Below are 11,642 nucleotides of genomic sequence, written 5' to 3' on the forward strand. Positions count from 1 at the left end.
ATCTTGTTATTTTAAAAGCTCCTTTAGGTTTTTTTAAGTCCTCAAACCAGGACTTCACAGAGAAACAAACTTCAAACATCTTTAGCATCAAGCTGTGCAACATCCTCGCTGTTTTGGCCATGAACATGACTGACGCCTCTCAATAGTCATTTTGCTCCTGAAGTGATTGCTTCCTGTTACAATTCTGCTGCTGGCAGGGCTCACGTGCATTCATGTTGGCTGGCTGACAGACAGACAAACAAACACAGACACACAGACAGACAGACAGACTGACAGACTGAGCCACAGACGAACAAGCAGTCAAAGCAAAATATGTCCCTCATAGAACTTTTCATTGTGTTTTTACTCATCAGCAGCATTACTACACTGCACTGGGAAGGATTTAATATGGTTGAAAGTGAGTGAAAGTGATCCAAGTGAGACAGCTGAAACACAGATAACAATGGATGGAGTTTGGCATCATCAGATGTGTTACTTAAGGCAATAGCCCCTTATTCCAGAAATCAAATGTGCAAAAATCATCTAAACATAACTCCACAGAAAGCATAAATACATTGTTTGGTCTTTTTTTCCTGCAATATGCAGCAGTTTCATCCATCATATATATTGGTGCTAAACAGAAAAAAAACAGAGGCAGATCACACTCATGATTTAATCTCAGCTCAGTAGCACAAATCTTAGTTACAGAAAGATAAACCGTGTATGTATGCAATTAAGTATACTTTAAATAAAGTCTGAATGGGGTCACTGTAGATTATGGAAGTAAGATTTTATTGGCTAGCCTTGTAGTCCACAGTGTTCAGATTACTTTGAGCCCTTAAGCAAGAAAAACATGTATCAAGGTTCATTTGGGCACCTTCAGGCACGACTATTGTTTTAGGACAGACTTAAAAACTTGTCCTTTAAGCAATTTGCTGTTTGGATCAGTCTCTTTTCTCATTCAGTAATGTGATCATATCTATTTTTCACACTACTAAAGTATATTATTGAGAAAACCCCACAAGAAGCATCTTAAGAAACCAACAGGTGAGATTTTACGTTAAATTTTTTGAGGCAGCAGGACGTCACAAAAGCAAACAAGTCATAGTCTCACCTTCAGGTTTAATTTAAGTGTACTTTTTTAATTTTACAAATCAATATTCCTACAGTTTACTCCCTGACTTTTCTTTGTTTCTCACAGTTCCCAATCAAGAGTTTAAATCAAAGGTAATGAATGGAAATAGATTTGTTATTCCACCAATTTAAGAAACTCAAGGCACCGCTCCACTCCAGACCCTGATTGATGTAATTTGGGCCCCAAGTCACAGTTTTGATGGGCGGACTTCAGTCCACCAGTCATTCTCTGATAAGAAGATAAGAATCTGCAGCAGAGAAATTGCACACAGATAACAACATATGTGAACAACTCTGGAGGTCAGCACCTGCGCTCGCTCTTTCTTTTCTTTTGCTTAACAGTAACTATCTATCCCCCCCACCCTCCCCTTCCTGAGTGCAGGTTGCTTTTGTGTGTCGGAAACACGTCAGACCACTCAGTATGTGTGTGGAGATTATTATCAGGAGGGTTGGTAATATTTAAGATATGGATCTATATGCATAGCTGGTGAGTGTATGAAAAAGTTGAAAGGAAAAAGTTCTCTGTGTGTGCTTTAACCCTTATTTAAGAGGGAAACTTGGCTAAGAACACGTTCTTATCCTGTACATGGCCCGGGGAAGTAGCAGCGGAGGGAGGGAGGGCAGCACTCTTGGGAGCTGCATAGTGGTACAACTACAATCCTGTTGACAGCTCAGCCACTGTAAAAGTTATTACGTGAGTTTAGTGCCTTGCTTGGGAGCACCTCAGCAGCTGATGTCGGGGAAGGTTTCTCATCAACTCCCAGTGTGAGGGATCTGGTTTCAAGCCTCACATTTAAAGTTGTGTTTACACCAAAAACCTGGAGACAGGAAGTATTATTCCAGAATTTAATATAACTTTTTTATATGAACAATGTACAAAAGTAAACATAAAACCCATATCTCCCTCTCTCCCCAACACTTTCAAAATCTTTTTATTATTATTTTTTTGACCGCATAACAAAAATCATGCTTAATACGCTACTGTTTGGCCAGCTGTCAGGTTCTGGCTGAGAATGTGAATTGAGCTGCTGATTGTAAGGCCCTGATACGCTCCAACAACTTGCCAGAGAAGAGTAGTGGACACGGACAGCCTGCCTACACGGTTCCATAGTACATTTTGGCATCTGTGGATGTGGATGTGTTCCACGCGTGCACAGTTGAACAAGTGGCAGTTCATAAAAATGACACGCCAACAGCAGCAGTTAAATTTTCTTTCTTTTGAGAGGGGATGAAAAGAAAGAAATGAAATGTGAGTTGGTTGATTAGAGAGCTATTCAGTAATTTAGCTCACAATAATCGTATTTTCTGTCTAGACCTGTTGGTGTTAGGCTAACGTTGACTGAGCCAACATCGATGCACTCTTGCTAGGAAACGTTGTTAGCTGGCAAGCTAACAACATTGTTACTAATGTTGGCTGGCGAGCGAAATAGTCAGCAGCCCGTCACATATTTCCAAAGAGGGAAAAAGTGATTTGACAAACTAAATATTTAAGATGGTTGTAAAATTGGTTGTATGATTTTTCTATTAACATATGTAACTCAACCTTAAACCGCAGCAAGTATCTGAGAACAATGTATGAAAATCAGAATCTCTCTCGCCACTAGTTTTTCATATCAGAGATCAGATGAGGTGGATGTGTCTATGGAAGACAGGGAGGGCAAGCCAACACTGAGCTGCAGGTAGATTATATGTGCTGTTTTAAAGTTTCATATTCTTTGATACATTTCGTATATGTTTGTTGTGATTGATGTTGCAAATGACAATTTCATTATTTCCCAGATTTTGTATTGGTTACTGTTGTCCCTAAATGTATGTAGAAATGCAAGAATGGGATTCAAATCGCAAATTTTTTTCTCATTTTTTTTCTCTCCCAGACCCCCATTTTATAGTTCTGGTTGGTTTCACTGTCATATAATAAAGCTGCCATGTGTGTTGTGTGCACTATACTTTGATGGGAACTTGACAGTGTACACAAACAATGCACAGCACATGTCTTGAGGGGTACCTATAGGGGCCAACAGCAGATCTTTGCCCCCTACCAGGTTAAACAGGCCATGTCACCTGCAAGTCACTTACTGTAACTGAGGTCCCTGCTGAATAGAAAGAAGAGAAAAAAAATGCAAAATTAAAAAAAAAATACAGACAGATTCACTTTATGGAAAGACGCTAACAAGGAGTAATAAAGGTTTTTTTTTTAGATGGGATTTAATGCTTGAATGTTTGTACGTGTGTGTTTCTTCCTTCCCAATGGAAAAGAATGCTAAGTATCATATGAAGGCGCGAGTGACCTTTCGAATCATTATTTTTTGTGCCCAGTAAAAGGAAAAATGAGGTTTGGAGAAAAAAACTCAAAATAATTTTGACTCTCAAGTAAAGAAGTTTTTCATCATTTCAAAGTTTTTATCCTTTTTTTTTTTCAGAAGTGAAAATGACTGAGGCTGAGACTCTAAATCAGACGCGACACACAAGACAATAATGATACAGCTCTGTAATCCATCGCTAATGTGATCATTAGATGTTTGTTTTGAGGGAGAGAGCTCGAAATCCGGTGTTGCTCAGCTTTCCTTCATTTGGTCCCATTAACCGCTGGCAGCACTCTTGTTTTTCCGTTGTTGTTGAAAGAAACCTTTTCATATTCATATTTCATGTTCTGAAGTCTGCACTCTGTGTATGTGTGTGTATGTGTTTTCCCCTTTAGGAATGATTCCACAAAATATAAGTTAACTAAACAGGAAAACAGTTGACATGTTGAGGGTGAGATACTGAAATAATCGGGTAAGTGTAGGTGTGTGTTAGGGGCATAAAAACAGGAAAACTGCTCGCCATTTTAACACAGTCCCTAATGATCAGCTATTACTATAATAACATAATTCTGATCTACACACACTAATGATACATGTACACGAAATGAAACTGAAATCATCTTTAATGAACATATGCGGTGTAAAGTAAATTTGTAATACTCTTCCTGATTTTCTCCACTGTAAATCAAAGAAGGAAAGCCTGACATGCAAAATTAATCTTGATGCAATATTCATCAAGATAAAAACAAAACTTAAAACTGTGTGTCATCAGGGGCAGTGAACTTTAAGTGCAGTTAATCAGACAAAATACAAGCAGAAATTAATATTTGAATTAAGACTATTTTCTACTGAAGGACATGTTTTGTCACTTCTTTTTGAATGTGGCATATTAGCAATTAGCCTGTACCTGAGCCTGATTAAAATAAATACTCCTTACATAGTTAAAGGGCTTGTCCTGCTAGATATTACTGTGTCAAATCTGACAACAGAAAAAGTTTTTTTTAAAGCACTGACTGATCTACATGATACATTTCAGTGCTTCTTGCTTGAAGTAAGTTGTTGATCAATATGCCCAGCGGGTGCGATGAATATGCACGAGGCGTCCGCCACGGCGGCCCGGTAATTGCCGGTCGTCAGGGGTGGCAGGCACGGTAATTTGCATCTTGGGGATCCTGCAATCAGCGTTCTATTCATTAGCGCGCCAGCCGCTTCATCTGCTGGCCACTCAGAGCTGCCAATCTCCCCTCGGCAGCCAAAGCATTTGAAAAAAAAAACAGAATGGAAAAGTTTCAATTACAAGCCATGGCAGCGGGTAGTGGTGTAACAAGTCTTAAACCCTATATTTAGGCTGTTTTATGCAGGTGATTGACTGTTACTGCATTGTGAAAGAGAATTGGGGGAAAAGCTCAATGAAACCACCATAATCTCATGTATTTTATATTACCTTTATCTCAGGGTGACTGCATTCACGGAGGGAGAGGACGACGGCTACAACATCTTTGCCTGTCTGAAGTGGGCCTTCAGCACTTCCATTGAAACAGAGGGGGGAAGGGTTGCATGAAAGGAAGATTATATATATCTATAAGTGAACACTGGCACTCAGGGTTATTGTCTCATGAAGATTGCACACAGTGGTTTTAAGGGCAGGCTATAGGCTAACACAAGACACTGGGACTCTATCATTTTCTTTGAACACAATGTGGTGATTTCCAGTCTGATACTAGCATATGGCTGCCTATAACATACTTTATCAAAGCAGGATAGCTGAACAACTGACACTTTTCTTTGTCTATAATCTCATAAATAAATCTGACCGTTCATACGTGGATATACAAGACTTCTCACTTTTATATCCTGTATCCTGTCTCTTCTGTTTCTCTTGTGCTTTCTTTTTCCCCTTTTTTTTTTTACCCTCACTTTCTTTTTAAAAAGAGGATGCATGACTCCTGAAGCTTTATCCTGAGGACTTGTGCACCCAAGGGATGTGTCACTCAGTGTGTGTTTTGTGCCAGCGCTGCAGCAGGAAGGGAGTTTCTTGTGGTAGAATCCGAGGGGTCTCAGGAGAAGTGAGTGCCAAAAGAGTGCACGTGTGTGTGTGTTTGCAGTAGCGCTGTGAATCTTCTATTGTTTTACAGTGACATAGTCACTGTTTCCTGCATCATTAATCTACATGTTAACACATATAAATGCGCATGATAATTTATGTGATTAACAAACAAAAATGCACAAACATGCACAGATATGAAAATACAGAAATCATACATTTACAGACACTACTAATACCTAATAGTACATCTATACACATAATGACATTTGCAAATAAAAAGGCACACACACACACACAGAACTCCCTGCACACACAAATCCTTTGCCCCTGCCATTGTCTTGGAGAGGAAGCCCGTGAGTGGAGGTCGGATCTTGTCCTCTGCTGGAGGAGGACGCAGGGCAGAGGGGGCTGATGGAGAGAAAACACCAGGATGGAAAGACGAGGCCGAGAGAAGGCGAAGGAGGAAGAGGAAGAGGAAAAAGAGGAGGAGGCAAGATGTTATTGCCATAAATTCAGATTGTTACTGACAGGAAGTTGGTCGACCAGCCACGAGTAAAGCAGTTTGATTGTGAAGTGATTTGAGGAGCTGAGGTTTAAGACATATATGTATGTATATAAACATAAAGCAGGTACCAAGAACAACAGAAGGTTCTTTAGAGGATAATGAATATTTCAAAATATTGTTAAATATATTGTTGCCATGTTGTTAATTTTGTAATCCTGAAATTAGGTTTTATGGAACATAACCAGAATACTTCTGTCTTTTAGTCTAATGTGCATTTATTTGGAGATCATCAAAAAGGAAAAAAAAGAAGAATCTCTTAATGCACACACACATATACACACACACACACGTTAAGACCCTGATGGCTTTATAATAGTGTCTGCTAACTGAATAGACTACTTTTCATTGGCACGGAGCTATTTAACTGATTAAAGCCACCACATCAATGTATGTGTGTAGACATGTAACTGTATGTGTGATTGATACATTATTTACAGTATATGGTCATAAGAGCTGACAGTTACCATGCTTGATACGTATCTGAGACAAATTAGACAGTAATCTATTTAAAAGAATATTTTTGTTGAATGTTTTAATGCCTTTTTGGGGACAAAAAGAGTGTTCATCTCCAAAGACAGAAATGATCCTGCTACCCACAGATCTGAATACAGGGTCTGAATTAGGAAGAGGGGTTAATTTTGTGATTTTAAACAGCATTGTGAGCATATTGGATGATGGATGTCTCATCTCTGATGACCTCAGTTCAAATACTGCCTCTACTTTAGGATGGCTTACCATGAAATTTGGTGCACACATTATATATTATACCCTGACTTTTCATCAAGCGCCATCATCAGGTCAAATGTTTAATTTGTCCAACACGATATTCCCGTAAATCTCAGCTGTACTATGTGTTTAATGTTAATTAGCACATTAGCAAGCTAACAAGCTGGTGAACATGTTTAACATTATACTTGCTGAACATCAGCATGTTAGCATTTTCATAGAGAACACGCTAGCATGCTGACATTAGCATTCAGCCCAAAGCACCACTGTGTCTGAAGTCAAGTCAAGTCAATTTCATTTATATAGCGCTAAATCATAATAACAGAAGTTATCTCAGGGCGCTTTTCATATAAAGCAGGTCTAGACTGTACTCTTTACAATATTATTTACAGAGACCCAACATTCCCCCACAAGCAAGCACTTAGCAGCGGCAAGATTAAAAAAACTCCCTTTTAACGGGAAGAAACCTTGAGCAGAACCAGGCTCTGGGTGGACAGCCATCTGCCTCGACCAGTTGGGTTGAGAGAGAAAGAGACAGGTGTGTGTGTGTGTGTGTGGTGGTGGTGGTGGTGGGGGGGGCACAGTGCAATTCCAGTTCCACATAGAGATGTATAGTAATAATAATGATAATAATAATAATTGTAGCAGTGGGTGTTGAGCAGGATCACAGGGGCAGTGGTTGGCTTGCAATCACAGACTCAGATTCTACAGTTCCAGAGGCAGAAATACCTGCAGAAAGCAACAAGAGGAGAGAGAAGAGAGATGAGAAAGCACAAAACTACGGGAGAGAGAAGATGCTGAGTTAGTAAGATGTATTAATGGGTCATGAATGCTTACAGATGGAGAAGGAGAGGAGGAGAGAGAAGCTCAGTGTATCATGGGAAGTCCCCTGGCAGTATACTGTAGGCCTATAGCAGCATAACTAGGCAAGGCTGAGCCGGCCCTAACAATAAGCTTTATCAAAAAGGAAAGTTTTAAGCCTACTCTTAAACATAGAGAGGGTATCTGCTTCCCCAACCCAAACTGGAAGATGGTTCCACAGGAGAGGAGCCTGATAGCTGAAGGCTCTGCTTCCCATTCTGCTTTTGGAGACTCTAGGAACCACAAGTAAGCCTGCGTTCTGGGAGCACAATGTTCTTGTTGGATGAAGTTGTGAGCAGTTAAGTCATCTGACAACTCTAACTTGTGAGCAGTTGTGAGCGATATGACCAGCATAAATACAGGTTCATAGAGCTGCTAGCATGACTATTGAGTTTTTTTTTAAAAACTTAAATACTAACCATAAACATGTCTGGACTTAACCATTAGCAAACTGCTTTGTTTGATGAAAAAGTAAACATACTGCTTTAGTCACATAATCCAGTACACTGCAGAGGATAGTAAACTTCATATATCAATTTTAGTTTAGAAGCAGTTTTTGTTTTGTTTTTTTAATGCTACATAATTAAATCTTTATTTTCTTACTTATTCACTTTCATTTGTAGTCTGTGTTTCAGTCGAATGTTCTTTGCTCTGAAAATGTTTCTTAGATGTCTTGTTGAAATATTGTATACAGAATGCCCTCCGGAAATCAGCATCAAGGCTGTTTTAATGCACAGACCCGATGATGTTAAAGGGCACACAAGGCTCGAGAAAAGAAAAAAAAATTTCACAGATTCACATTTTTTTTGTCCATTTTTGGTGTCTGGATTTAGAGTAAAGTGAGACATCTGTCCTTGTGTTTAGTATCTTTGCTCTGAAACGGAAACTGGAAGTGCTGTGTTTGTTGTTGCTGTGCTTCCATTTGTCTATTTTACACTTTTGTTTAACCCTCTGAGCTTCAATTTCGCGGGAGTTACTAATTGTTATTCAGAGTTTTTAACCGTCCAGCAGCTGTTCGTTGGTGTGTGATACCGGCCTGGAGCAGGATGTTTGAAAGCAGCTAGCTGAGGTTAGCATTCTGGGGCTAGTGATCAAAACAAGTTAAATTAAAACGGAATCATGCTTGACTGAAAATGACATTGGTAGAGCCGCTCTAATCAAGGACTTTGCCACATGTAAAACCAGGAGGAAGACTTTTTAAAGGTAGGAACAGACTTTAATACCTGTGGTTATTGATTGATTCATATTCTTATTCAATATTCTTATGCTTGCACCACTTGTGAGTGTTCCGAAGGATGAATGCAGGCTTCACTTGCTAGTGTTTTATGACTTTTGTTTTTGGACATAGGTGTGTGTGTGTGTGTGTAAGTGTGCATATGCGTGCATTTTGGTGGTGATGCCCTCTCTGTATCATATATGTATGCTTCACTATGGGCTTACTGTATAATAATTTTATGACTTGTATTTGGTGCTGTCATACATTTAAACTGCAGTCATGAGTGATTGCTGATGCAGTATTGTATGCAAATTAAGCGTGGCTGATGTTTGTGGAGGTTGGATGGGGCAATAGTTGAGTCGCGATGGTGTGGGGGGGGGGTTATTGGCATTTTTTACAGGCAGGCACCCGCTCACCCTCCTATAAAAAACCACATGCCTGGCCAGTTTCTTTCCTCTGGCGCCGGGACTGTATCTCCACAAACTTGGGATTAAACCTGGCATCCTGTGATTGGGAAATGACCCAAGTTGGAATTGAAATTTTTACTTTTGACTGCTGCATGCTTGATCTCAACCCAAACTTGTAAACATAAATCTCAGACATAGGAAGTATGAAAACACCTGAAGTCTATATACAACAATATTTGGATATGGTTGTACGGTTATCTTTGCACCACACCCCTATGCTGTATCACTGCAACTCAAAACTAAAAGCAACCTATTTCTTTAATGACTGGAACAACATCATTGATTTGACATGTATCTGTCAAATTATTATGTAGCACCTCCCTCAATTCTGCTTGAATGCATATCTTTGCCTTGCTATTGCAACTGGACTCTCTCTCTAACCATCACACACACACACACACACACACACACAGTAACTCACTTTTCTCCAAATGACTGAAATAACACTATTACTCTTGCCATCATCATGTCAAAACCCTTTTCAGTGTCAGTCTGTCTCGCCCAGCATGGATGACCAGACCTGCAGCTGTCAAAATTCCACAAAAAAAAAGAGAAGAAAAATAATAAAGTTGGTTGTGAAAAGACTCCCTGAGACACAAGAAGAAGAGGAAGAAGAAGAAGAAGAAGAAGAAGAGAGGAGCAGTTGAAAGGTAAGGTGAATTCCAGGGAAGTGAAACGCTGGGAATTTATGGCGCTCCTTGTCCGGTTTAGAACAACAAACCCTTTTCTGCTGAGAGGTGTGAGCCGTACGCCAGCACCGTCGCGCCTTCCTGGACCTGAAAAGAAAGAAAGCCTGTGGAGCCCTCTGAAAACCACGGCAACCTCGCGGCCCAGCCCACAGAAGCACCTTGACACGCACCTGTCAAAGATGTCAATATGGTTTGTGTGCATGTGCAGGAGAGGGAGAGGGAGACATTGGGGGAGAGGCGGAAAGGGGAGTGAGCGGTGTGTACAGCACAGCTCTGTGGGTGGCAAAGGAGAGGGATCACTGGATCTGACAGGAGCTATTTGACTAATCCAAAACAACAGCTGTAAGGTAGGGATGAGGGGATGAAGGGAGGAGGAGGAGGAGGAGGGAAGGTACAGGAGGTGAAGGGGGGAGGAGGGCTGGCAGTTGAGGAGGATTTTGAGAGAAAGGGAATTATGGAAAGGGGAATATGAAAATTAATTCCGCATGTAAGCCCTGAGGGGGAAGAGAACCCTAAAACACCGCAAATAGAAAAAGAAAATGTTGGACACGACAAAAAGGAAAACGGAGGGCGAGGTGATGTAAGATCTGTAGGTTTGTGACTGGGAGGGAGAGACAAAGGGGGGAAGAGAGAGAATAAGGGAGACAAGCAGAAACTGCAAGCCTAACACTGGGTTGCATCCATTAGCCTCTACCCAAGGGGTTGTATCAGCACACACCGCAACACAGGTGAGAATGATTACGCACACACACCATCCTCATGCATACACTGGCCTTCATTACACATCTGGTTGAGTTTTGTTGAGGGAAGCTGCGTTGGGGTGGTCCTCACTCCTCTAACACGTCTGTCCTGTTAACACAGCGGGCCACAGCGAGCCCGTCACCCTGCAGGGCAGCATCTTAACATCTTAAAGGGTTAGTTCGGATTTTTTGAAGCGAGGTTGTATGAGGTACTTATCCATATGTCACTGAATTACCCACAGTAGATTTGGGTCGGCCCGCCCACAGTTTGGAGAAGCGGGCAGGAGTACTGGCACTTAAACTAGGCAACATACTGCTGTGGACGGGGGCAGCAGCAAAATATATTTTAGCCACCTACGCTATATTTAGAATATTTTCACCACTTTACCTTGTTGTCAGACAGCCCTTTCCTTTGGCACTACATTTTCTCACCTGTAGGACTTCATATCCCACAAAGCAACAGTGAACAACTCACCAACTATTATTACTAAAGGTAAACAGACATGTTTTAATTTGTGCAGAGATGCAATTAATGGCACAGGTGTTGAAGCAAATGAAATGATATAGAATTCCTTGTACAGGAAAACGAGTAAGTGATTGAAGATCCAAAGGTTGTATTGTATGTGCAATGAAACACAGGGTGGCATACTCTCCAGACTATGCTTCAAATGCAAGTGTGCAATAGAGAATAATAATTAGAATAAGAGTGAAAAATAAGATAAATAAACCAAAGATAAAGAAAACACTGGAGCACACTGATTGATTTGCTTTAATAGTGCAAACATCAGTGACACTACTTGACAAACATTGGTTTATTTGCACTATTAAAGGCTGCAAGTCAGTCAGTGTTTCCTTATCTGAAACTGTCTTTCCCTGACCTGAGAAGCACCTGATTCAGCCACATATTGCTGGAGA

This window comes from Thunnus thynnus, chromosome 19, assembly GCF_963924715.1.
Source record: "Thunnus thynnus chromosome 19, fThuThy2.1, whole genome shotgun sequence".
Classification (NCBI taxonomy): domain Eukaryota; kingdom Metazoa; phylum Chordata; class Actinopteri; order Scombriformes; family Scombridae; genus Thunnus; species Thunnus thynnus.